Below are 27,671 nucleotides of genomic sequence, written 5' to 3' on the forward strand. Positions count from 1 at the left end.
TTCCCCTTCTGTGAGCAAAAATAGAAAATGGATATGCTTTTTTAAAGGAGGAAGGGAAGAGAAGAACTTACATTTTCCAGGCAGTTCCACTTGTTGTTTTTATAACATCCTGTGTGAGTAGTAAATTTTATAACAACAGATGTCTGTTATTCCACATTAAATCTGTTTAAGGCAGGAAAACAAGATTGCACATTCTGAGGGCTCAGAGGATAACAAATACTTCAACAAAGTAAGTATTCTCCCTCTTTAAGATCATCTAATGGGGAAAACACCAGCAGAAATTCCATGAAGAGCTGTGTTCCTTGTGAAGTCTGAGTCATCTAAAGTATGCTTTTAAACAGTCTGGCTCTGGGGTTCTTTGCTGTATGGATAGAGTTGTAAGCATTGGCCATGCCCTTCACAATGCACCGCTGCCTGCAAATCCCAGAAGTGCAGCCTTGGAGCCAAATTTGTATTTCTAGAATGATGCAGAGGAAGTAACTAGGCCTGGTCTACGCAAGGAACAGGTGAGGTGGTACAGTCCCTGTGACAGTACTCACCGGTATGGACTACTATTGCTTCTTGTTTTGCTGCCCATAGCAGCCATTGTGTGCTGGCACCCATGGCATTTTTATCAATATATGAGTATGGGAACCTCATGGTTTTTTTTTTACAAAACAAAACAAATCAAAAGGACCAGGTACAGCTATTCCTGGAGTGCACCATTTCACAGTGCAGGTGAGAGTTCTGAGAGTTGCAGGTTCCAACAATCCTCCATGACAAAAACATAAACAAATCTTGATATGTAGAAAGCCAGAAAGTCAGGGAGAAGACTGTACCAGAACTGTATTCTCTGTCAGTAACCAATCTCCTACACACACAGACATTTTGATAAAGGAAAGCATAAGACCAGTTTTCAAGTACAGTGGTACCTCGCAAGACGAATGCCTCGTAAGACGAAAAACTCGCAAGACGAAAGAGTTTTTCGTTTTTTGAGTTGCTTCGCAAGACGAATTTCCCTATGGGCTTGCTTCGCAAGACAAAAACGTCTTGCAAGTTTGTTTCCTTTTTCTTAAAACCGTTAATACCCAGGGAATCCGTGCTTCACAAGATGAAAAATTCGCAAGACGAAAAAACTCGCAGAACGAATTAATTTCGTCTTGCGAGGTACTACTGTAGCCCTTAATATAATTTTCAGATGAGAAGAATGGGTTTAAGTTTCAGCAATACCAGTTTAGGCTGAATACTGGCAAATGTTTCTCAAGGGATCATTTCAATGTAGGTTTGGAGCTGGATGTGCATACAATGTACATCAGAGAACCACTGTCCATTCAGGTCAGGTGTTTCAGACCTGTTTGCTCCATATCTACCTGCATATATGGAGACTTGGAGAATATAAGTGGCTTCATGACATCACTGTGAGGACAACACAGGAGAAAGGCTACACCGGGGATTCTTTGTAGACTTGGGGTTTAAATTCAAAAATATTCAGCTATGAAGCAAATCTTGGAGGAGGGGATAAACTGAGGAGTGGCTTGATGTCCTAAGTGGATTAGACAACTTCATGGAGGTCAGTGGGTGTTGGCTCTGATTGCAAAATTCAGCCTCCACATTCAAAGCACTCTATCTCTGATTGCTACTTACTGGGAAGGTAAACATGGCTATCTCATGCTTTGCTTGTGAGCTTCCTAGGAGTACCTGGTTGGTCTGTTCTAGCAGAGGCAGTGCCTAAGTTGTTATGTTCTTAAGAGGGAGAAAATTCAAGGGGAAAGATTTTGAATATTCATATAGTACATCCACTTTACTTCCTAAATGAAGAATCCAAGAAAAGTCTGTTAAAAGATAGGGGGATTATATAAAATGGAATGAGCATACTGTTTTTCTGTGATACATTATCATGAAACCTACTGAGAAAAATGTTTCCACCTAGCAAGCAGAACTGCAAACTATAATTGCAAACAGATTCTTCTGAAAGAACAAGGGAACATGGAGGGAACATATGAAAGTACCTGCTCATCACAGCAGGATCACACTTCACCATCTTCCAACCACCATATTCAGGGAATGTCAAATCAATTCATGTCTCCTCTAATACAAACAATGCACATCATCAAGCTGTACTTATCTCGTTCTACCACTCTAATTAATTATCTTAAAACTATGCTTCCTGTGCCAGGCATCTGCTCCTCAAATAAAATAGGGTGATCAAAGCCTGAGTCATGTTTTTGCAGCACTACAGGCTTTGTAAGCTGGTGCCCACGTGGGGACTTTGAATTGGGCGGTGGGCAGGCATGCTTTAGGGAACATCAGTTCACTCTCTGGAGGCAGAGTCTGCCAACAACGCCATCCATTGCCAGTCCCTTATATCCATCCCTATCCATCTGCACAATGTGGGGTGGGGGGGGAGCAGTGTGGACATCATCAGAAGTGTCCCCCCATGCCAAAAACTGCAGTGTCATCAAAGAAAAAGAAAACCCTGCTTTTTGAAGGCATCTCATTTGATTATTTCTGGTGCTGCTGACTCCAGGAGGGAAGACGTATGGTCACATTTGAAATGATCTTCAACCCTCCTATGTATAGGAGGTCATTACTGATGGGTGGGATGCGGGTGGCGCTGTGGTCTAAATCACTGAGCCTCTTGGGCTTGCCAGTCAGAAGGTTGGCGGTTCGAATCTCAGAGACAGGGTGAGCTCCCGTTGCTCTTTCCCAGCTCCTGCCAACCTAGTAATCTGAAAGCACACCAGTGCAAGTAGATGAATAGGTACTGCTGCGGTGGGAAGGTAAACGGCATTTCCGTGCGCTCTGGTTTCCGTCACAGTGTGCTGTTGCACCAGAAGTGGTTTAGTCATGCTGACCACATTCATTACCCAGAAAGCTGTCTGTGGACAAACGCCGGCTCTCTTGGCAAGATGAGTGTTGCATGCCTTTGATTGGACTTAACCTTTACCATTACTGATGCTGAAAGTATTTTAAAATGTAAACTTTCCCATTTCCTTAAAGGAATCATTTCCTGAGGTGTTTCAAACCTAGACCTCCTTTGTGCATGTGTCCATATTTTAGAATTTGAGCCCCCCCTCCCCAATTCTTTGAGGTCAGTTAAGCCTCACTGAAGGTGGCGGCATGAACTGTTGCATGCCCATGGCATTGGGGCTCTGAATGATTCCAGCATAGCAAAAACATATTTAAGAACAGAGAAGGCAACAGCTAATTTGAAGAAGTACCATCTGTTGAGAAGGTACTAACCGGTCGGCATTTTTTTTACACATCTTCAGGAAAGGAAAAAGGGTATAAATCTGAGTGGTCTGTGAAAACCAATAGGAAAGAACACTGAGGGTCATTGCATTTCCTAGATACCTTCCACATGCCGTTGTACATCTCTGCTATAAGCTATTACCCCAATACAATTTCAAATAGCCTCCAACGTTTCTCCGATGAAAATAGGGATGCCCTGTTCCATCACCATCATTCCCCATTCGACTGTGCTGCCCCAGCCACTCTGGGTGGCTTCCAACATATATAAAAACATAATCAAACATTAACCGTTAAAAAAACTTCCCTATACAGGGCTTCCTTCAGATGTCTTCTCAAGAGTATATAATTACTTATCTCCTTGGCTTGGGGGTTGCATAACTCCACACCCTCCAAAATTTCTCTGTTGAAAATAGGGATGTCCTAAGGAAAAGAGGTACATTCCAGGATCAAATCAGAAACACACCTAATTGTGAAACACACCTAATCTGTAAACTATTATTTAACTGGGATCAATCTGACACTGTGGTCAGATAAGTAACTTGTTTATTGTTTTTGCTGTTTACAGATGTATGAGAACTGAAAATATATATGCAGAGCAGCTGCTCTTACTACACCCCACCACCACTTTATTCTGCGCTTTCCCCCACTCATCCAGAGGGATCACCAGAGTGGGGCATGATATGAAGGTAGGTGGTATATTTAGCTAATGGTTTCCAGCTAAACCTTTTATTAACACATGGATGTTTTGGCCTTCACAGGCCTTTTAGCACATCTCAGCTGGATCGATGATCCATGCTGCAATTTTTGCTTGTGGTGAAGTAGTACAGCGAGTGCCTCACCATGACATCAGCTAATAGGCAAATTCCCGTTGAGCTGAGTGCCAAAACCCACTGAAGTCCATGTTGGCACATGAAAAGGACTGTGCAAATTAAGGATCCTTCTTGCTCTGGGTTTGCATCCAGCATGATGCAATGTTCTTCCAGTGCCTGTGAGGTCATGTGCATAGCTTACTAATTTGAAGAGAAGGCAGGATACCCCACAAGCAAACCAGCAATCAAGGAAGGGAAGCCATGAAACTAGATCTAACCACTCCGTTCAAGATAATTATTGGATTTTAACTCCACTCAGAGAACTCGCAGAAGAATCATATGCCCACTTGACTGGTAAGAGCTCTGCCCCACCTGGGCCTCTAGCATTAACTACAGCCTCGTGGATTCATTTACAGAGAGAATATAAAGGAATTCTGAAGCTTGAACTTCACTTTATCCTAGTTGAGGAGCTTCGCTTCGCTTAAGCTGCACAGCTCTCTTGTTCTCAAGACCTGGGTGCTTTCCTGAGCTATGCCTTGTGCCAGTAATAAAAGAAATGCAACGTTCTCCAAAGCCTTAAAAATCAGCCTTTGGAAGAGTTTACATAGCTCTGCCTAAACTGCAATCAGTGACCAGAACTTGGATTAACAAGTAAATGAAATCCGGAGTGGCTATTGAAAACTAACTGATCACGCATGCGCAGGAACTTCTTCTATATTCTGAGCCAGAAAACAAACTGTTGGTGACATGATGCCCGATTGGTGATACATCCAGACATGACACGTTGAACAAGGTCATAGTTTGAACTGAGCAATTACGCATTTAAGTGATTTCACAACTTAGAAGTCCCGCATTTGCAGTGGTGGTAAGATGCTCTGAAGCATGTACATACTATTTTTTATTAATTAAGTGAGAGCAGTAAATAAATGAACATTCTCCATGTTGGGATGAAACAAAGAAGCATCTTCCAACTTTAAAGTGCTGGGTCTGCTCTGGCTAGAAATCTTAAGTAAAGGAAACCCACCCTAATTTGCAGTGCCCAGACTCCTATGATGATTGGAGCACAGTTAACAGGTTGTGCCCTTCTCCAAATTTTGCATGCAAACACATTAAAAATGCACATATTGTTGGGGAAATGCATCTCTTTTTTTGGAGAGGGGTGCTTTTTAGTGGGAAATGTATGCAACTGTATTTTCCGGAAAATGCGTACACACAAATGCATAAAATTTAAATGGAATCTTAAAGAAAAACACCCCAATCTTCAGAAAACAGGGCAGAATGGACTCACAACTGAATGCATGCAAAATTAACAGCAAATGAAAGCAGGGTGTCCATCTCTAACCTCAGCAATCAGAAAAGCCTGCACTTCATTTATCCGTATCTCTCAAATATGACTCCTAAATCAGTAACTTTGGTGTGAAGGTTCAGAATTTCTTGAAAGAAATCCCACCCTTTCTTCACTTCCTACGAACCACAGTAGAGACGGGCTACCTGTACGTGAACCCAATCTGTCCCAAGGGTACTCATTTATTTGTGTATTAGGCTCATAGAGCTCTAGGTCTCATAGGCTCAGAGCTGATTACAGGAACTTTCTGGATGTGCACATTTCTGTCCCACAAGGGCTCATGGTGTAAGCAATGTAATAATTAGAGGGCTTGGGGGATAAAGAGGCCAGCAGAATTAAAATTACGTTTTATTCACATATCATTTTTAAAAAGTGATTAAGGAGGTTAGGCCCAATCCCCTGATCAGGTGTGCTCTGTGCATTGGGTCTTCTTCAAGTGTGTTTGTTTTGTAAGGGAAGAATATCACCTGTGAGGAATGGGGTGTGTTGAGGCTCTTCTGAGTGGGCTGCCACATTGTGAGATACACTGTCTAGCTATGCAGGGAAGGGCCTTATCTGTGTGGCCCCCTGTCTCTGGAACTCGCTCTCTTCAGAGCTCCACACGGCGCCAATGCTCCGTTCCTTTTCGGCGCCAACTGAAAACCCATTTGTTTGTTCGTGTGGCTTTTGCCGGTTTGGTTTAGTAACTCTAGTCAGTTTTATGTAGATCATTTTAGATTTTGGTGTAAAAAGTTGTGTTGTCATTATTTTATTGCTTTTGTGGGATCATTCATGCATTTCTATGCTGTTTTGTTTTGGGGGCTGCACCCAACCTTGCGATCATTTGATGGAGGACGTGTTGAAAACGTTTTCAGTAAAACAAATTAATACAAACATAAAACAAACCATTTTTGTTTGTTTTTGCAATTGGTATTTTTTTAAAAAATAATCCAATGGTTTATGGTTTTGTTGGTTTTCTTGTTGAATCATTGGGTTATAACTATTCTGTTTTTATGTTAACCCCTTTGAGCCTGACAAAGGAAGGATAAAAATGTTTGAAATGAGTAAAAAACAAGAACAAAGATGAATAAGAAAATTAAACCCACACCCATATTCTTGCAGACAATCCTCCAGAACATCCCCACACTCTTGCTTAGTCTTACAAATGCTAACACACAACCTCACTTGACTTTGTCTCCTCCACTCCCTGCTGCATACCTCATACAACCTTTCAAAATATAGAAACATCCCATCCCTCACCTTTCGCAGCCTTCCAAATAGCTACCCAATGGACTTTGCTTTCTACAGCTAGACAGGGGCCCAATGACTGCCTGTTAAAAATATATTGCAGAGAAGGCTGGCCAGGAACCAGTCTTGAATGTGGCAAGGGCAATGCCACTGGAGCTCTGCCCAGATGGACTATGATATTCTCCATCAAATCCCGGTGGGATGCTCCTCTTTTCCATGAGCAGCAGCACTCAGTGGCATCTCTTGAAAAGCTCCCAGATGGTTTTCCATTTCTTGGACAATTAATAAAATTGTAAGTGTGCAGGAATCATTTTTCAATCAGCCTTATCCTAGAGACAGTGCCACACCACAAACCCAATCTTTAACACAGAGAGACCCAAACGTACACACACCTCGTTTTCCTTTGAAATGTGTGATCTTCCTGGACTTCCAGGGTCGGCGCCATCGGTAATGGCGGATTCCCTCTAACTTTGAGGGAGTTAGCTCCGCAGAAATCGGGTCTTGCCGCTACGGCGAAGCGGGGACCCTTTAAAAAACCACAGGCGGGTGAAGCCTGTGATCGTGGGACTCGGCGGGCACCTTTAGCGCCCCCCCCCAATTTGCAAAGGAACCCGACTCCGGGCTCCGGAGCGAAACGGGGTGAGCGGCGCGGTGCTGAGAGTCAATTGCTTCTTCCGTGGAGTGAAGCCGCACAGCTGTTGCCGGAGAGTGCTGATTTTTTCCCTGTGACAATTCGGCTATCAAAACAACTACCCGTGAGTAGGTTAAACTTAAAGATTTGAAAACAAGGGAAGAAAAAGCATTAATTTGGCACCGAAGCGGGAAGGCTTAAACAGGAAGTCCGCCTTCCGTTTCTTGTAAACAGATCAAAGCAAAGATCATCTAAGCTAAGACCTGGAAAATCACTTTAAAAGGACTTAAATCCTAACATCAATACAAGAGATCTCCCTCCCTGAGCTGCAGGAGAGGGGAGGGAAAAGGGAGAAGTATTTCTGCCTGCAAAAAGAGAGGAAAGGAAACAAAGACCACCGCTTAATGCCTGGGAACGAGCTGTCAATGGACAATAAGATTGCCGTGCTGTGAATCGTGCTGTTTATGGACAATGTAACTTTTTGACAGTTAACTCTGCAAGAGAGATACTTTGATTCTGACTGGTTTCTCTGGACTTTAAGGAACTGTAAATTAACTGAAATTGAAACTGTTGCTTATTTTGTTAAATGGGGGACTTGGAAAAGTTATTTTAATGCAACAAGTATTGACTGTTACTGTGTCCCCCTAGAGGAACTTTGAAATTGTTACAACTGGCCAGGGAATTTTCCACTTTAAACTGGCCAGGGGAATTTTCCACAGCAAAACAAACTCCGGCCGTGGGATTGACCTTGAGCCTCAGATAAAGTGTTATGGCAGACTCGCTTCAGGAAAAAACAACAAGATCTGGTAAAATTCGGCAGCAGCGAAGAGCATCAGCATCTGGCCCTTCTGCACCACCAGGGGCAGCATCTGTTCAAGTTGGGTCAAAAGGAATGGCATCTGAAGATGTTTTAGCTTTGGCATTAGGTAAAATCAATGAATCTTTGGAAAAATTAAGTAAACTAGTAGCTGAAGCAACAACTAAAATTGACCAAAATACTACAAGCATTAATAATTTGGGACAGAAGGTGAACTCTAACACAGAATCTATTGAGAAATTGCTGCAGGAATCTACTTTGACCCGAAAGACAGCTGAAGAAGCAAAGGAAAAAGCACTGGCCGTAGAGGAAAAGATACCACCGATATGCAGGCAACTTGAGGACCACATGTCGATGTTGTCCATGATTGAACTGAAGGAAAGACAGACAAATTTAAGGATCAGGGCTGTACCTGAACTTGAGAAAGATAACCTAAGTGACTTTCTTATGCAGGAATTTGCAGACTTTTGGAACCTAGATTCAGATAAGCAAGATTTCAAGATAGTAAGTGCTTTCAGGCTTGGAAGAGGGGGGAGAAAGAACAGGGTGAGAGACTGTTTGATTACCCGCCGAACAAAAGAGGAGAGAGACAAAATATTGAGTCTGCATTTTCAGAAGACCTTGGAAATACATCAATCAAGAGTGGAGATATCTAAAGACATCCCGAAATATCTTCTGGATCTTAGGTCTAACTACGGAGATCTGGTGACCTTGTTGAGAAGTAATAGAATTGTTTTCAGGTGGGAATTCCCCCAAGGCCTATCTTTTACCTTCAAAGGAAGAAAGTTAAAAATAAGATCAGTGGATAATAAAGAAAGATTTTTGAAAGATTACGGAGAAGACCTGCAGAAAGAATCTGAAGAAGAGCCAAGAGCATTAAAACCAGGAATACTAGACATAGCATCACTATCTTTTGGAATGGATAACTCAGAGAAAGTGATACCACCGACAGAACAAGAACAATTACTGGGTGCAGTTGGAGGAAAAGTAAAGTAACCACGCCATGGCTCTGCAACTATTAAGTTGGAATATTAATGGTTTTAACTCCCCGGAGAAAAGGAAAAAAGTCTTTCATTTATTGAAAAAGGAACAATTGGACTTGATTTGTCTACAGGAAACACATGTGATAAGGCTACATAGGAAAGTATTGATCAATAAAAGATTGGGTCAAGAGTTTATTTCATCGGATAAGGTTAAAAAAAGAGGAGTAGTGATTTATGCAAAAGAGAGCCTATCACCGAAATTTATTTTTAAAGATGACCAAGGAAGATTCATGGCAATTGAAATTCAAACACAAGGAGAGAAATTTTTGATAGTAGGAGTTTATGCACCAAATGAGGGGAAATCTGAATTTTTTAAAAAGTTGCATGAGACATTGCTGGACTATATGGCTTACAACATTATCATGATGGGAGATATGAATGGAGTGGTATCTACAAATATGGACAAGGCACAGAGACAGGTAGTCACCAAGGATGGCAGACTACCAAAAACCATTTTTGAGATGACTGACAATATGGACTTAATTGACATTTGGAGAACAAAGAATCCCTTGGGTAGAGAGGGAACTTTCTTCTCTGAAGCCAAAATGACATGGACAAGAATTGACCAAATCTGGATAACTAGAGGACTGGCTCCTAAGATTCGAAAAGTGGAAATTTGCCCTAAAACTTGCTCTGACCATAATGCTGTGAAAATGGAGATGAAACTAACACCAACTGGTTCCTTCAGATGGGGGATGAATGACACCTTGTTTAGAGACGAAGAGGTTACCAAGAAGGCCCAAAAAACCTTGAGAGACTATTTTGAGATAAATATGAACACTACCATTGAAAAAAGAGTAATCTGGCACGCAAGCAAAGCGGTTATGAGGGGGTTTCTAATTCAACAGAATGCAATAAAGAAGAGAACTCAAAATGAGAAAAAAGACAAAATTTTGGAGAAAATAAAAGAGGGTGAGAAGAAACTGAGAGCGAAACCAAAGTCACAAGAGATTCTGAGAGAAATAAAGTTATACCAAGTCCAATATATGAAAATGATGAATCAGGAAATAGAATGGAAAATTAAACAGATGAGACAAAGGACATTTGAATCGGCTAATAAATGTGGGAAACTGTTAGCTTGGCAAATGAAAAAAAGACAAAAACTTAACACCATTACTAATTTGGAAGTGGAAGGAAAGAATATACAGAATCCAGTGGAAATTAGAAAATGTTTCCAGAGGTACTTTAAACACTTATATACACAAGGGCCACAGAAAGAGATTGATATAGACCAATTCTTAAAAACAAATGGACTACAAAAAATCTCTGAAGAAAACAAGTCAATGTTGAACTATAAAATAACAGAACAGGAGGTAGAAGGTGCCATCCAGAATATGCAGTTGGGCAAATCTCCAGGGCCGGATGGTTTAACTTCAAAATACTATAGATCTTTGAAAGATTGGATAATTCAACCACTAAAGGAGGTTTGTAATGAAATTTTGGAGGGGGAAAAAGCGCCAGAGTCGTGGAAGGAAGCCTACATTACACTTATACCGAAAACTGAGTTTGAAAAGACACAACTTAAGAACTACCGCCCCATATCCCTGCTTAACGTGGATTACAAATTTTTTGCAGATATTTTGGCTAAAAGATTAAAAAAGTATTAGTGGAGGAGATACATAAAGACCAAGCTGGCTTTCTCCTGGGCAGACACTTGTCTGATAACACGAGAAATATAATTAACATTTTGGAAAAACTGCAAGTGAATATTAATACTAAAGCAGTCTTAATATTTGTAGATGCGGAGAAAGCTTTTGATAATATCTCTTGGAGTTTTATGAAGAAAAATCTTCAGGGGATGGGGGTTGGTCAAGGCTTTGAAAATGGTATAGGTGCAATTTACTCAGAACAAAAGGCTAAACTAATTGTTAACAATGTGGTGACAGAGGAATTTAAGATAGAGAAAGGGACACAACAAGGCTGCCCAATTTCCCCATTGCTCTTTATTTTGGTCCTGGAGGTTTTGCTAAATATGATTAGAAGGGACCATCTGATTAAAGGTATACAGGTCAGAGCCAAACAGTACAAATTGAAAGCTTTTGCAGATGACTTAGTACTGACACTACAGGAGCCAGAATCTAGTACTAAAAGAGTATTGGAACTGATTCAAGAATTTGGTCAAGTGGCAGGATTTAAGTTGAACAAGTTAAAAACTAAGGTTCTCGAAAAAAAATTAACACCGATTGAGAAAGAGAGGTTTCAGAAGGAGACAGGTTTAACACTGGTTAAGAAAGTAAAATACCTGGGGGTTAATATGACCGCTAAGAACTTAAATTTATTTAAAGATAATTATGAGAAATGTTGGGCAGAAGTGAAAAAAGGATCTAGAAATATGGTCAAATCTGAAGCTTTCCTTGCTAGGTCGAATTGCTGTTATAAAGATGAATGTATTGCCAAGAATGTTATTTTTGTTTCAATCATTGCAAATTTTGGACAAAATGGACTGTTTCAAGAAGTGGCAGAGAGACATTTCTAGATTTGTCTGGCAGGGCAAGAAGCCCAAAATAAAATTTAAAATACTAACCTGTCAGGGAACTGCCATCGGAATGAGAGGAGGAGGCGAGGCTGCACAGTGATGCTGGAGAGGGGCCAAGCAGGGAGAGAGGCAGGTCTCCGGTTGGGGAAGAAAATCAGCACAACACCAGGGATAGAGGGGGGCCAATGGGGGAAGCAGAGAGCAGGCTCTGGGACTCTTCACTGGACACCAGCGGGGAGAGCACAGGTCCTCCGCTACCCACGCCCTCCTTGCGCAGAAGACTTCCGCGCAGGAGGAGTAGGAGGAGACTGGGCGTCAAACAACTTTTATGTTGGAAAAGGTTTAAGAAACGCCCACTGACGGATGCTGCCAGCGACTGAACAGCCATGGAGTGGATGGTTGTCCAGCGAGAAATGGTTTAACCAGCCAACCTAGCCCAGAGCGGCGGCAACTTACGCACAAGCAACCCCTAAAGCCATTACATAACCGATGTAAAGGAAAGAGGTGGATTTGACCTGCCAGACCTTAAACTCTATTATGAATCAGCAGCATTTTGCTGGCTGAAAGAATGGCTGCTTCTTGAGAACACAGACATTTTGGATTTAGAAGGCTTTAATAACGTTTTTGGGTGGCATGCATATCTGTGGTATGACAAGGTTAAAGCACATAAAGCATTTAAAAACCATATTGTCAGGAAAGCATTGTTTAATGTCTGGATAAGATATAAAGATTTACTTGAAAACAAAACCCCAAGGTGGTTATCACCGATGGAAGCGAAGGCTCAGTAAAAGCTCAATATGGAGGCCAAATGGCCGAAATATTGGGAGATTTTGGAACAAGAAGGAGACAAAGTGAAATTGCAGAGTTTTGAGAAACTAAAAGATAAAGTGCGAGACTGGCTTCATTACTCTCAAATAAGGGAGGCTTACAATCTGGACAAAAAAATTGGCTTCCAGGTGGAAAAATCAAAATTGGAAACAGAACTGTTAGACCCCAAAACTAAGATACTATCAAGAATGTATAACTTGCTGTTGAAATGGAATACTCAGGATGAAACGGTTAAATCTGCTATGATTAAATGGGCACAAGATGTTGGACATAACATTATGTTTGCTGACTGGGAACAGTTGTGGACCACAGGTATGAAATTTACGGCATGTAATGCCCTAAGAGAGAATATTATGAAAATGATATACAGGTGGTACATGACACCAGTCAAGCTTGCAAAAATCTACCATTTGCCCGATAATAAATGTTGGAAATGTAAAGATAATGAAGGCACATTCTTTCACCTTTGGTGGACGTCCCCAAGGATTAAGGCTTTCTGGGAGATGATATATAATGAAATGAAAAAGGTATTTAAATATACCTTCTTGAAGAAACCAAGGCCTTTCTCCTGGGCATGGTCGGCCAATTGGTGTTAAAGAAGGATAGAACTTTTTTTATGTACGCTACAACAGCAGCAAGAATACTCATTGCAAAGTACTGGAAGACACAAGATCTACCCACCTTGGAAGAATGGCAGATGAAAGTGATAGACTATATGGAATTGGCAGAAATGACTGGCAGAATCCGAGACCAGGGAGAAGAGTCGGTGGAAGAAGATTGTAAGAAATTTAAAGATTATCTACAGAAACATTGTAAAATTAAGGAATTCTAAAATGATGTTGGAATGAAATGAAGCGGTTTTAGCAACAATGTTAAAAAGGAGTATGTAAAAATGGATTGTTAATAGATGAAAATATAAAGTTATAATATGTTAAGATAAAGAATTAAGATAAAAACAAAGAGGGAAAGGATTTGCTGAATTAACCATTCGAACTGGAATACAAAAAAGGGAGGTGTGAGGAGGTCAGGGAAACAAGTAAATGAAAGGCAAGACATGGAAAGATGGATTTATTTTTAACTGTTTTTATTTCCTCTGTATTTTGTATCTTTTGTTTTCTTTTTTCTATTTCTTTATTACTTTTGTAATTTCTTTTGAAATTTTAATAAATATCATTTTTTAAAAAAAATATGAAATGTGTGATCTTCCTCTTCAGAACTGGAGTGTGTATACCCTATAGGCTTCATATATATATGTGTGTGTGTGTGTGAGAGAGAGAGAGAGAGAGAGAGGGAGGGAGAGAGAGAGAGAGAGAGAGAGAGAGAGAGAGAGAGAGAGAGAGAGAGAGAGAGGGAGAATGTGGTTTCCCATGCAGCAGTGTCCTGACATCAAATGTCATTCGCATAGTTCTCGGAAAAAACAAGCACCATAGGGCAGATTTGGGGAACCTACGGCCTATCAGATGTTGTTGTATCCAATTTCCTATCATCCCCAGCTAGCATGGCTGGTGGTCAGGAATGATGAGAGTTGTAGTTCAGTGACATTTGGAAGGCCACAGTTTGCCTATCCCAGCTCTAGGAGACAATGTTCTCCAGCAAAAGGATTCTCTGACTGCAGCAGATTAACAGGGATGTACCCTATGCAACCAGTAGTGATGTATGGAAGTGAGAGCTGGACCATAAAGAAGGCTGATCACCGAAGAATTTATGCTTTTGAATTCTGGTGCTGGAGGAGACTCTTGAGAGTCCGATGGACTGCAAGAAGATCAAACCTATCCATTCTGAAGGAAATCAGCCCTGAGTGCTCACTGGAAGGACAGATCCTGAAGCTGAGGCTCCAATACTTTGGCCACCTCATGAGAAGAGAAGACTCCCTGGAAAAGACCCTGATGTTGGGAAAGATGGAGGGCACAAGGAGAAGGGGATGACAGAAGACGAGATGGTTGGATAGTGTTCTCAAAGCTACCAGCATGAGTTTGACTAAATTGTGGGAGGCAGTGGAAGACAGAAGTGCCTGGCGTGCTCTGGTCCATGGGGTCACGAAGAGTCGGACACGACTAAATGACTAAACAACAACAACACCCTATGCAAAAACAAATACCTACCTAGAACCATCACACTGCAGTCATCTTCTTAAAAAAAAAGAAGCAGAAGAAGCAGAAAGTCTCTTTATACTATGGCAATAAATCCCAGCCTTTGGAAGATTTAGTCTCCTTCCCGCATTGGCACAATTTTAGATGAAAACATCTAAAAGCTCTCAGACATTTCAGCTGTCCATATCCCCACCTAAGAAATAAATCTCCATGTAGCGATTCCGGGCCAAATTTCCAAGGAATGTGGATTTTAAAAAGAACCAGCCATTTCAGAAGATGTGGTTAAAGTGAAGTACATATCTACAAGGAAATGTCTGGGCGTTTTTATTTGGAAACACAGTGGTTTATAATCTTCCTTTGCACCATCCACAACAGAGCTTGTGTGTCTTGCAGAAGATTCTGGTGAGCACCCTAAGGTGCCCTCACCGTTCACAACGAGGACCCTAAATAACTGTAAAAAAACAGGTCTATTGAATTTGCTGCAGCTATGAAGGTTTTTATTTTTCAAGGTTCTTGCCGCATCTAAGGAATAAATGATAAATATTTGGAGAAGAGAGGGTAATGTTTCTCCTCCCCCCGAAAAAATATTATTTATTGAAATGCCTTCAGAATAAAAGAGCAATCCATTTAGTTGTTTGGAGGGTTCTAAACTGTACGATGAGGCTTCGTGAATGAAGCAGGCTCTCTCCTGTAGACCTTCTCATCCAAAGAGCAGATGGCAATGGGACTTGGTGGTGGGGATGTGATGGAGGCGCAGGAGCCAGGAAGGATGTTCCCACTCTTCCCATCACGTGACAGTAATCACGTGAAGGCAAACCACCTGCATCTGAAATAAGCCATAGATCTTGCAGTGATCAATGCAAGATGGTCTGCATGATCAACAGCTTTGTCATCATTGGCTAGAGGCCAGCCATCCCTTAGGAGCAGAGTCCTCCTTTTTTCTTATAGATAACGAGCTTCTGCAGACCCCTAGGGTTCAATAGAAGCCAGTCTGAAAGCCATCGCCCTAGCAAATTAACGATACTATTTTATTTTGTAGTATTAGCGTTTGCATGACTGACGTACACCTGAGTTAGCTGCACTCCCCCGCCAAATCATACATTATTATGAGAGTAGTGTCATATTTTCTAGCAAATGTACACCTGAAGGTAAGCTTGACTTGTTCATACTGTGAGCAGGGAGATTTATTTGCTCAAATTGTACGCATATTACAGTGGTACCTCGGGTTACATACGCTTCAGGTTATAGACGCTTCAGGTTACAGACTCTGCTAACCCAAAAATAGTGCTTCAGGTTAAGAACAGTTTCAGGTTAAGAACGGACCTCCAGAACGAATTAAGTACTTAACCCGAGGTACCACTGTACAGGTGAGTGAATGTTTTATTGTATCCCCCACATTTCCAAAGATTCAAAATTAGCACATGAGGGTGCAGGTTCTAATATATGAGCTTTCTAAGTGTAGTGAGGTGTTTTTGGGGAGGAGGCGGGGAAGGGTAACATAAAGGTGCATTCAAATATAGTCTCCCACTCGGAGCCCGCATTGGTTTAATACAGCAGGAGAGGGGGGTGGGAATGAAAATGAGATGGCTAAATGTCCCCCTTTAAAAAGTGAGATGATTATAAGTCTGTCTGGTTGCATCCCATCTCATGCTGTCCTAGTCTGAGCACAGTCTGCAATGTGAGTGATATGCAGATTTTAATTCCAGGGTTAAATTTGTGAGGATCCATTCACACATGCAAGTCATCAAACCATGAGCATGCATGTGTGAATCAGCTCAACCTCAAGGCTAATACTTAAAATTGCAACCCCTCTGGAGCCCTGTAATTCTCTGTCATGTGAAAGTCTCAAAAAAGGCATATAGTTTTAGGGAGTTCAAGTAAAAGATCTCAGAGAATAGCCCTCCTTTTTTGGGGAAGAGTTAAGCAAATTTATATTAATGTTATCTGGCATAAAAGACAGGAAAAAATATTTGGTGCTGGAATTTACCTCCCAGCATTCCCTTTTCCTTCCCATTTTGTACAGATAAAGGTATTTTTGAGGCAGATTAAGTATGCTGTGCAAGTATCTGGGTTTTCCCCAAGGCTCTTTTATTATCAGGCATTCTATAACTACGTAAGTAATCGTGGGATGAATATTGTGCATAATTTTGCCTAACCAAAATACAGGTTTTCACGTACCGGTGAAAGCGGATGTGTTCTGTAGTAAACAAGCTGTTGGGAAGAACACGTTTGGTGCACAATAATTACATTCTGATGGCTGACCTCAGGAAAATCAAATTATCTTTAAAGAGAAATGTAATAATGGGAGAGGGGGAACCGGGCTAGCTCTGTAGTCCCATCTCCTTCAAGACTGTATACATGCCAGTTTAAACATTCTTCCTGGTGTAATTAATGGATCTATATAATTTCTCCCCTAATAAAGGCAATTTTGTCCTCCTGTTATACATACATACCTACATATAAAATTATTTGAACTTTCTTTGTAGATAGTTACAGAAGATGGGAAGGGGGGGGGGATCCAGGATTATCTTGGAAACCTATGAAATGTATTTTTGAATTTTGGACTCACAGCTGTCCATGAAAGTCCTCGGAGCTGGAGTCCAGTGTCCAGGCTGAATGCTGGGGGTGGAGAAGCTCCTTCAGGTAGTATACATGGCTGAGTCCATTTAGGGCCTTAAAAGTCAGCACCAACACTTTGAATTGTGATCAGAAACATACTGGGAACCAATGTAGGCCTTTCAGGACTGGTGTTATATGGTCTCGGTCTCCAGAATTGCAGACATAGATTTTTACAATCCAGTTTGTGTCAACTGCAGACCATTCTATATTTCACAGAGTTCAAACCAATACTGAGGTGAGGTTCATAAAACTTTGACATTTAACTAATTCAAGTGGCCCAGATCTGTAGTTTTATCTGATTGTGGCAAGAGCCATACCTGTGATTTCAAAAATCTGGAAGCTGCCCGTAAGAAGTAACCCTTCTTCTGCCCATCATTTCTGGCACTATTGCACTTTCAAATTGTGATATGAGACACATCTCCTTAGACAAGGCATATCAAGGAGAATTTCTCAAAGGGGCAAATTACAGCTTGTTTTAATACAGGAAAACAATATGCATAATTTGCGAGAACTGAAAAGACACATACGCCTTTATGCTCCGATTGAAGTTGATTCACAACCTTTTTGTACAATCAAATGATGTTCTTATGTTCATCTTTGGGGGGAAAGAAAGATCAGCAGTCATTCATGTCTCCTCTTGAAGGGGCCATCAAAGAAACTGGAAACCCTTATTCTCAATTGCTAATATAAAACATCACAAAAGTAGACCTGTGGGAAGTGCGGTCATATGAGGAAGATACATTTGGGCATGTAAGTTTGGTGAGCGTTGTCATAAATATTAATTCCTTTGTTAGCAAAAAGTTAAATACCGTCATGAGTTTTATGTTGCATGAGGACAGCTTTGTCAATGTAGGCTTGAAAAAATGAGTGAGTAAAGGGATTCAAGATCCATTGTGGATATATTGAGGCAGAATTGCTAAATATAATTCTACAGGTACTAATGAGCATGCCTTTCAATAAATCACCTCATACATGAGGGAGAATAAATATGCATTTCAATCTGCACCTGCAAAGTTCAAATGCTAGGCTGGAATTAGTTCTAAAGTTTGAGATGACACTATGCTGAAAAGAGGAGGCCTAGCTTTCAATAAGAACTCACATCTACGCAGCCCACAGAGAGAGAAGCGGTAGAAATAGCTCAAGATTTTTATGCAATATGGAGAAGTAAGTCACAGTCCTTGCAGATGAACCATCTGAATCAACACACCAGTTGTTCAAGACTGTTTGCTCTCATGTAGACTCTCCACTGAGACCACAGAAGATCAACTCAAGGCCTTTCATTGATGCTCCAATGTAAGACTCAAAACAAAATGTGATGCATTCAAGTTCTGCAGATCCTACTGTTTAAAGCCACAGTGAGTTTTGTCTCAGTTTGACCAAGTCAGCAGCTTCACACACAATTGGATGCTTCCAATCTCTGGAGAAAGTGAGGCATTGTCAAGAACTGGCAGGACTCTGAAGAGTGTGGGGTGGAGGCAGAGGCCAGGAGAGTGACCCAGGACGGGAGGGCCAGCGACCTATGGGTTTTTGAGCCACCAGCAAGGCAGGAACCAGGACAGTCCAAGACAGAGGGAGACATGCAGGATGTGGTGGAGGAAGAAGAAGAGACTGTTCAGGCAAGGGAAGGAAACAGTAGACACCTCAACATCCTCTGCACTGCTGTCTCCTAGAACAAGGAGGGGCTTGAAGAGGGAAGAACAGTGATGACTTTCATGTGAGTGGAGCTTAAACTGGTGGGGGAATATGGTCCCCCATTGCTGCAACTGCCCTGCAGGGCACAAATCTGGGGACATCTGCCTAGAGGCTAGACATGTGTTTTTTGTTTGTGTGTGTGCATCCAGAGCACTATGGGAGCTACAGTAAGTGCTTCTTTGTCAATAACTATCAGAGATGTGTCTTCCTTGGCTGGGGGTGGGATGGGGAGAACAGGTGCTCTTATTTCTCCTTGGGGCACACCTCTTTTTGGTGTGGAAACCGATATTTGTGCTACCATTTCCCTGATCCCAGAGACCAGAAAGGCCAAGCAGAGGTCGAAGTGCCCTGCAAGATCAGGAATGCTGGGAGCCAACAGTGCTGAGCATTGCAAATGGGGCAGGAGGGAGGGGAGTACCCTTTTGTCCCAAAATCTGAATCTGAGAAATCTGACAGACAGGGAATGACTTAAAGAGTCACTCGTTGTTGTTGTTTATTCGTTTAGTCGTGTCCGACTCTTTGTGACCCCATGGACCAGAGCACATCAGGCCCTCCTGTCTTCCACTGCCTCCCGCAGTTTGGTCAAACTCATGCTGGTAGCTTTGAGAACACTGTCCAACCATCTCGTCCCCTGTCGTCCCCTTCTCCTTGTGCCCTCCATCTTTCCCAACATCAGGGTCTTTTCCAGGGAGTCTTCTTTTCTCATGAGGTGGCCAAAGGATTGGAGCCTCAGCTTCAGGATCTGTCCTTCCAGTGAGCACTCAGGACTGATTTCCTTCATAATGGATAGGTTCCTGGAGCAGGAACCGGCAAGCCACTCCAGTATCCCTGCCAAGAAAACTCCACAGACAAAGATTCACTCAGGTATGCCTCAAAATGGGTGCTGTGTAGGCAGACGATTTGGTCAAAATGCTTTGAATGAATTAAACAGACAAATACGGTGCTCAAACGCCCCTCAGGAGATTAGCAGCTCTGTTTGGGAACAACCTCTGTAGCAAGCACTTGATATGCAGAGTACTAACCTGCCTGTAATTAGCTTTCCCTGCACAGCTGAAGGAAATGTGGCGGGTTTGGGGGTTTTTTTGCTCAGAGCTTCCTGCAGACGCTTTCATTGTGATTTGACGGTCACTTTACAATGCACTCTTTAAAAAAAGGGGGGGGAAAGCAGCTGACTTTAATTGGATCCACGCTGAAACACTCCGGTCAGGGTGTTTCTCTGCAGTGCTTGTATTCATAGGCCGGCTTTCAATTTGCAAGTACAGGGGTTTCCTGTTCTGAGATGCCAGGTGCAGTTGTTTTGTGTGCAGCTGGTTACCTGGTAACCTTCCCCAACTGTGCCGAAGTGCTGACAGAGCACTGGAGGTTTAGCATACAGAGATCAACTTTAAAAGGGCCCTGTTTGTAGAAAACAGGACCGATCTGGCATGCACATCGGATGGGTGCTGGGGCATCAGGGTGTGGCATTGCCAGGCACCTCCTGAGGCCCACAACCCAGAAGTGGGGAGGGGGGGCATTGCCAGTCCTGAAAGCAACCTGACACTGGTGGTTCCTCCTCTGAGCTATTTGTACTTCTTCACTTCTCCTCTCTCCAAGGAAGCAATGAAAGGAGCACCAGTTGTTCTGCTTGCTCTGAGTGGGACTGCTCTATTATGTAGACTTAATGCCTGCTGTTTTTACTGTCAGATGTAGGGATATCCCATTTTCAGGCTTGTTGACTAACAAGTGTGCATTGTCATGTCAGTGTGTGTTTGTGTGACATGACGGCTACATAACTTGAAACGTCAATATGGGGCACACTTGATGGAACTTGTTTTGAGAGGCAGAGGTACAAATGCCCCCCTTTAGACTTTTCTAATAATCGAGGCATATTCTGCACCAAAATGTAGCTATTTAACCTATACTAAGTGGCATGACTCGGAGATGCGGGTGGCGCTGTGGTTTAAACCACAGAGCCTCTTGGGCTTGCCAATCAGAAGGTCAGCAGTTCGAATCCCCACGATGGGGTGAGCTCCCATTGCTTGGTCCCTGCTCCTGCCAACCTAGCAGTTCAAAAGCACGTCAAAGTGCAAGTTGATAAATAGGTACCACTCCGGCAGGAAGGTAAACGGCGTTTCCATGTGCTGCTCTGGTTCACCAGAAGCGGCTTAGTCATGCTGGCCACATGACCCGGAAGCTGTACGCCGGCTCCCTTGGCCAATAAAGCGAGATGAGCGCCGCAACGCCAGAGTTGGTCACGACTGGACCTAATGGTCAGGGGTCCCTTTACCTTTACCTTAAGTGGCATGACTATTTATGGGTATGTGCAGGGCTTTTTTCCAGCTGGAACTCACCGGAACTCAGTTCTGACACCTCTCAGGTGGGCACCATTGCCATTATAAGAGAACAAGGGAGGCGTTCATGGTGAGTTCTGGCACCTCTTTTTCTAGAAAAATAGCACTGGGTATATGTACAGTAGTACCTCGGGTTAAGAACTTAATTCGTTCTGGAGGTCCGTTCTTAACCTGAAACTGTTCTTAACCTGAGGTGCCACTTTAGCTAATGGGGCCTCCCGCTGCTGCCACTGTGAGATTTCTGTTCTCATCCTGAAGCAAAGTTCTTAACCCGAGGTACTATTTCTGGGTTAGCAGAATCTGTAACCTGAAGCGTCTGTAACCTGAAGCATCTATAACCCGAGGTACCAATGTATTGCCATATCTTTCGAAGCGGCAATCTAAAATCCCATTTTGGACATTTCAAGCGATTATTGTTTTTCGGTGAGAGCCAGCTCTTGGAGCTCTGCATGTCAAAGGACACAGGTTCAATCCTTGGCATCTCCATCTTGGGTTGGGAACGATGCCTGCCTGAAATCCTGATGCCAGCAAACAATACTGAGCTAGATGAACTGTATAAGGGCATTTCCTGTGTTAAATTACGTGTGTGTCAAGCAAATTACGTGTGTTTCAAGCAAATTATTCCAATGCCCAGGGCAAATCAGGACAACCTCAGTATTTGAAGTAATATTTCATGCAACTTAAGAAGTTTCTGAATGCTTATGCCACAATTAAATGTTTAGGGTTGGATCCAGACTAAGTTAGTTCAGCTTTATTCCCACTGAAATCCATGCTACTTAAGTCAAGATTAACCCATTCTACTAATTTCAATGAGACCTACGTTCAACTGTCTATGTCTAGATCAAAACTCTTCGTCTTTATGGCAGAGGTAGCCAGCATTGTGCCCCCACCCCAGATGTTGTTGCACTACAGTTCCCATCATCCTCAGCCACCAAGGGCAGGGATCATGGATGATGGGGACTGTAGTCCAGCAATATTTGGAGGGCTACACCAGCTTTATGATGCCACAGCAACCTGTTGCTTGTGTGTGGTTCTTGGGTGGCTTGCAGGACCAGATCTGCTTGGCTTTTGCTGGAGAGCTACTTCAGATCATTCTCTGGGCCCATATACTTGGCTCCCATTGTTTTCTCGGCAATGGCTCTGTTTTTAGATTTGGTGGCAGCTGCTGCTATAAATACAGAGGCAGCCAAAGAGCCAATCTATGTTTCTTTGGTGCCAGACAAAGCTCCCACTGCCATCAGAAGGATTGCAAATGGGACCCAAGTTAGCAAGTGCAGGATAAGAGCAGCTTCCCTTGGGCTGTGAAACACACATTTCTGTGCTAACAAAAGTCCCATTATAGTCACTGGGGCTTCATAACCTGGAGGTGCAGCTGCACCTGCTCCACCAACCATTTTTTTAAGAGCTCTAAATATGTTTTTGAGCCTTTGGGAATGATCCCTGTTGAATGTGCTGCCTCTTGCAGCTTCCTAAGAAAGAAATAGTCCGGGGGGGGGGGGAGAGTAGTGTGTGTGTGTTTGACTCATATTCCTCTTTTCCTGTTGCTTATCCCAGTCATTTGAGCAAAATTGTATACCAGTGAACTGCACTGATTATTCTCCACCATAATTAAATTGTGTGATCATTCCCCCTTTTCCAGTCCTACTTTGCACCATCAGCAGTCTGGCCTACTGCTGATCCTGGCACCCTTTTTTCTTTTGGCTGTTGCTTCTTGTCCATCAAAGGATTGGCCACATGGATGGATTGCGCCCTATCAGCGATCACTGAATGAAAATGATGACATCACAATGCCGCATTGCTGCTCATATTGGACTGTGTGTTTCCGTCACTGCAGACAACTGTGGACCATGTAGATTATTATGTGAACATTCTTTACAAGGAAGGCTGAAGAAATGCTGAAAAGGGGAGTTGCTTTTTGGCACTGCTGAGAGCATTTGTGAAAGGCTGTCATTTTGTTTCAGCTCAGTCTTTGTTCCCCTGGGTTTTCAACTGGTCAGCATTTTACTGGTGCAACCAGTAATCCTCTCAGGGAGCTGGGTTGGGACAGAGGCCCCTGAAAGGCCAGTAAATGCCAGAATCTGCATAGATTGACTCAGAATCAACCAGTGTCCTTTCTGCCTCCATCCACACCTATAAAATATCTTGGGCTTAGGTCCTTACCTGCCACATTTAAACCTGATTCACCCTTTGCCTCCAACATTCCTCTAGGTCCCACCATTCTCCTTAGTCCTATCCTGATTCATTCTATTTTGGCCCACCAACAAAGGACCAACCTTCCAGTGCAAAAATAAAAATAAAAGAGAATTATCCTCATTTCTTATCTTTTCCTCCATAATTTTTTATTGATTTTCATACAATTTAACAAATTCAAACAATTTAACAAATTTGATTCAGTTTCAATTCAATGTTCCCTTATTTTGACTTCCCATCCTTATTTCCATGATGTTCAAATCCTTTATCTACTGCCTTAAATGTAATATGTATTTCTATAATATATATAGCCTACATTCCATTCCTTTATCATTCTCATTCCTTTGCTTATATTCCTGTCCTAACTGTGATTTCATTTGATTGTAAGAGAGCTTATCTTGATGCCCGTTCTTCAAGTGAATTCCATTATTCCCTATATTTCGTCTCAGTGATGCCCCCCACACAGTCCATTTTCAGACTAAAAGCTGGTGGGTTGATAGCAAGATCCTGGGCATAGTCCCACTTAGACACTATTTGGTCCATTTCAATTTCCTTGATGCAGCCCAGGATCCCCTTACAAGTGCAAAAAAACCAAAAACAAAAAACACCAATTTCACTCAGTTGGAAAAATAATACCAAGTATGGTCTCGGCGAGAGAGTTGAGAGATGAGATGATCCTGAACACTCAGAAGCAAGCATAACTCTGACAAAAGGTGTGGGAGCAACAAAGTGGAGACTGGCGAGGCTGAGTTTTTAGAAACATCTGGCCATTAATCTGAGCATTGGGGACTTCTGAAACATTGGCAAGTCTGCTCCAGCTGGCCCTGGGACCGCTGCTTCTGCATTAACAGGTAAATCGGCCAGATGGCCTCCAGTTTTACTACTGTTTCTGATATGGATGATGAGTTCCGATCCCCAATGAGCAATACGCCTTCCAAAAACCGAACATTTGTATTCACCTTTTGACCACACCAAAACAATGTAATCATTGAAGAAGCCCCCTATCGTGATTAGAGTGGAGGACAAAATAGAAGCTTGTTTGCTACTCGGAGAGGAAGCAGCCAGAAGCCTGTGTATGTGTGTGGGGAGACATTGGAATTAATTTTAGACAGCTGCGGCTACATGCATTTTTGCCATCAGGCAAAAGCAGCATTTTCAGTACGAAGGAGGGTTTGGTTTGTTTCCCATCTGTATGTTTTAAGAAAAGGCAGAGCCCTACACAATATGAATATAAGGCTGGATGTATCAAATACGACTGCCTGAAATGCGATGCCTGAAATTTCTGACCCCAGTAATATGCAACAAATAATTTCATCATCTCAAGGGAGATGTTGGATGCTTTTATGTTCGTTTGTTTCTGGGACACTCAGAAAGCCACATGACGAGAAAGCATCTTGCTCTGGGTTGTGTCGGCTCTTTTACACGCTGGGGAGCTTAATCACATTGCTCTATCAATTTATGGATTTATGCAATTTTATGAATTGCTTTTCCTGCTCTGATATCAGAGTGCTCAAAGCTAAGCACAACTGGGAGAAAGACAACAACAATCCACAAACTTGAACAGATTTGTTGGCAGCAAAGCTTGTAATTGCTAAGTTCTGAAAAGGAGCAACTATCCCAACATACAATTTGTGGAGGGACGAAGTATGGACAAAATCTCATAGTAAATAAAAGCGGCAACGGTACAAGGAAAGCCAGGAGATTTTCTATTAATATAGCATAGTTTATAAACTTTCCTGAAATTAACTCATGAAATGAAAGTAAGTCAAATAAAAATACAGCTATTTTATTTATAGTAATATTACAGTGATATTACATACATCAGCTGGAGATACTGGAAACCAGAGTTGTTAATTTGTAATGATAAGTTAAGGGGCTAAGAGGAAGGCTTGCTGGCTTTCTTTTTAATTTTTCTTCAGATGATTCTTTTCATGCAGAGTCTTTCACATACGTTCATATAGAATATTTAAATAGTTGGCTTGAATTGATATTTCCTTTGCGGGAAGAAAACAAAACGTAATTACAGTAATGATCACATAATGAAAAGAAAACAAAATAATGGTTGCACCGACTCATTATGTGTGTTGGTCCAATACGGAATAAATATTATCTGGTTTTCAATGAATGTATCATCTTGTAGCCCATCACTTATTCTTATATAATTAGTGAGCTTTTCCATTTCTGCTAACAGCCAGATTTATTTTTTTTAAGAAAGAACAATGACTGCAAATAGATTCTTTGTTGTCCTGCTTTACTGGTTCTTCAAGCAGTGTTGCCAGCCCAGAATCCAAAATACTTGAGTGATCCCTGGTCCAGACTGTTTCCCCTTTTGCATCAGGTTGTAAGAGGCAGACATTTCATTTCTTTTGTCTGGGACTGAATCTGGGGTTTTGTGCATGTAATGTGTTAAGTTGTGGGTGAACATATCAGACGACACAGCGATTCTTCAAACAGCTCTTATTTATTCACAGGCCAGAACAGAACTGAACTGAAGGGTTCAGCCAGCCGGCTTATATAGAGCTCCAGTACAACGTAACTGTAACAATTTTCTAAAACTATCCAATCACTGAACGTCACTTTCGATCCCTTATTTGCATATGTGGACCTGAGTGATAACTATCTACAGTATCCCCCTGCTGGCCCAGGGTGAGAACTTCAGTACATAACATAATGCATGTGTGCCCCATTGAGCTATGGGCGCTTCCATGCTTTGAGTTCCCTGCCAAGCTATTTGTAAGCGTGACTGAGTGGTGCCCTTCTTATGTGCTGAGGAACTTGCATCTCCAGTCAACATGTGAATCATCCAGGTTGCAGAGGGATTTAAAACACTATAAAGAGCCATTGGATTGCCAAAATCCTTGCAGTCAATTCTTAATTGGTAGTGCATTTAATTTAGCAACCTCATATGCATCAAGCCATCTCTTGCACATCAGACCAGGGAAGCCATCTCTGTAATTTGAACATTTCAAGAAGCACCACTTTCCATGTGGCTGACAGTGCTCCTTCAATAGTGTTTGAAGCTGTTCTGAGGATGCATATCAGGTTGCTAAATTAATACGTGACCAATTGAGAATTGAATGAAAGCTCTTGGACAATTGAGCACCACTTCATACCTGTGCTTTTAAGTTCCTATGTGAACACAATGGCATTTAGCAAGCATGTTCATAAATTCATTAATAACTATTAATGCACGCTCTCGCCAGCACTGGAAAAAAGATCTCTGAACCTTTGATGGAACAAATGTATTATTAAAGATGGCACTGGCTGCAAAACACTGGGTGATATTTTGAATGTCTAAAGATAGAAGCAAATTATGGTTTCTCTTTATGTTGTTATTGTTTATTATCTCACGGAATTCTTTGAAGAGACAGACAAACAGAAATCAAAATAGAAAAACCCGACTACACAGATAAGATTTCGGAATCAAAATAATTTGTAATATTCCTTCACGCTGCAGGTTGGACTCCTGGAATTCCTGATAGGGCTGAACAAAATGCAGACACCACAATGAGTTATCCTATAACTGTAGCAGGAGATAAGAGCATTGGCTGCAGAAGGAAGTGGAGAAGTTAGGGGCATCTTCTCCAAACTGGCAAACTCTCAGAAATTGTGGTATTTCTTTTCCTCAATCCTTTATCTCTCTGCCAGGAAAATATTCACTCTCTTAATTTATTTGTTTCTGGCTGCTGTTAAAGGGACAGGAACAAACAAATGCAGCTGGCAACTGACTGTCCCACAACTCACTAAACACAAAGTAGAATTTTCTGACGGTAAGAGCCATTTGACAGTGATGGACTCTCCTTTTTTGGGATTTTTAAAAGCAGAGGTTGGATGGTCATCTGTCATGGATGCTTTTGGTTGGACTAGATGACCCTCTGCAATGTAGGAATCTCAGTTCTCAATTCTACGATTCCCTACCTGTAGTGTTATCACTTATTTGCCATCGTAGTGAAATGGAGCCTTTGTGAACTAAGGTAATATGTTTGGTTGGCATGTGTCTGTCTCAGGAAACAATGGAGGAGTGCACTTTGTGGGGTAAAGTCAAACTGTTGGAAGGTTACAGCGCTTGCAGTGGCTGTAGAGACCGATACGGGAGAAACATGTTTTGTTGCAGCTGGGGCAGAGGACGGCGTCTGGTTGTGCTAGCTGCCAGTATTATGGTACAGAAATAATAAACAAGAGGTGATGGTTATCATTATGATGTTCTCTTTGTAGGCTGTGAAAGACATTCATATGGCTACTGTTGGAAACATAATACTGCACTGGAAGGACCACTCTGGAAATATTTATACTAAAGAGTAGTGCATAAATCTACAAGGTAAATAAATAAAACATATATTTTC

At 42.0% G+C, this 27,671-nt stretch overlaps 1 long non-coding RNA gene across 2 annotated transcripts; it reads left to right on the forward strand.

Moving 5' to 3' along the window:
* The first annotated feature begins 133 nt into the window (after nt 1-133).
* LOC310763079 lies at nt 134-27,671 on the forward strand. Of its 2 annotated transcripts, none has more exons than XR_014548460.1 (3): nt 134-229; nt 3,797-3,917; nt 27,544-27,671. It is a non-coding gene; the product is annotated as an uncharacterized lncRNA (long non-coding RNA). The 2 variants fall into 2 exon arrangements; XR_014548461.1 differs by lacking the exon at nt 27,544-27,671 and adding an exon at nt 4,457-4,954.

The sequence above is a fragment of the Podarcis filfolensis genome, assembly GCF_964270895.1.
Source record: "Podarcis filfolensis genome assembly, chromosome: 5".
Classification (NCBI taxonomy): domain Eukaryota; kingdom Metazoa; phylum Chordata; class Lepidosauria; order Squamata; family Lacertidae; genus Podarcis; species Podarcis filfolensis.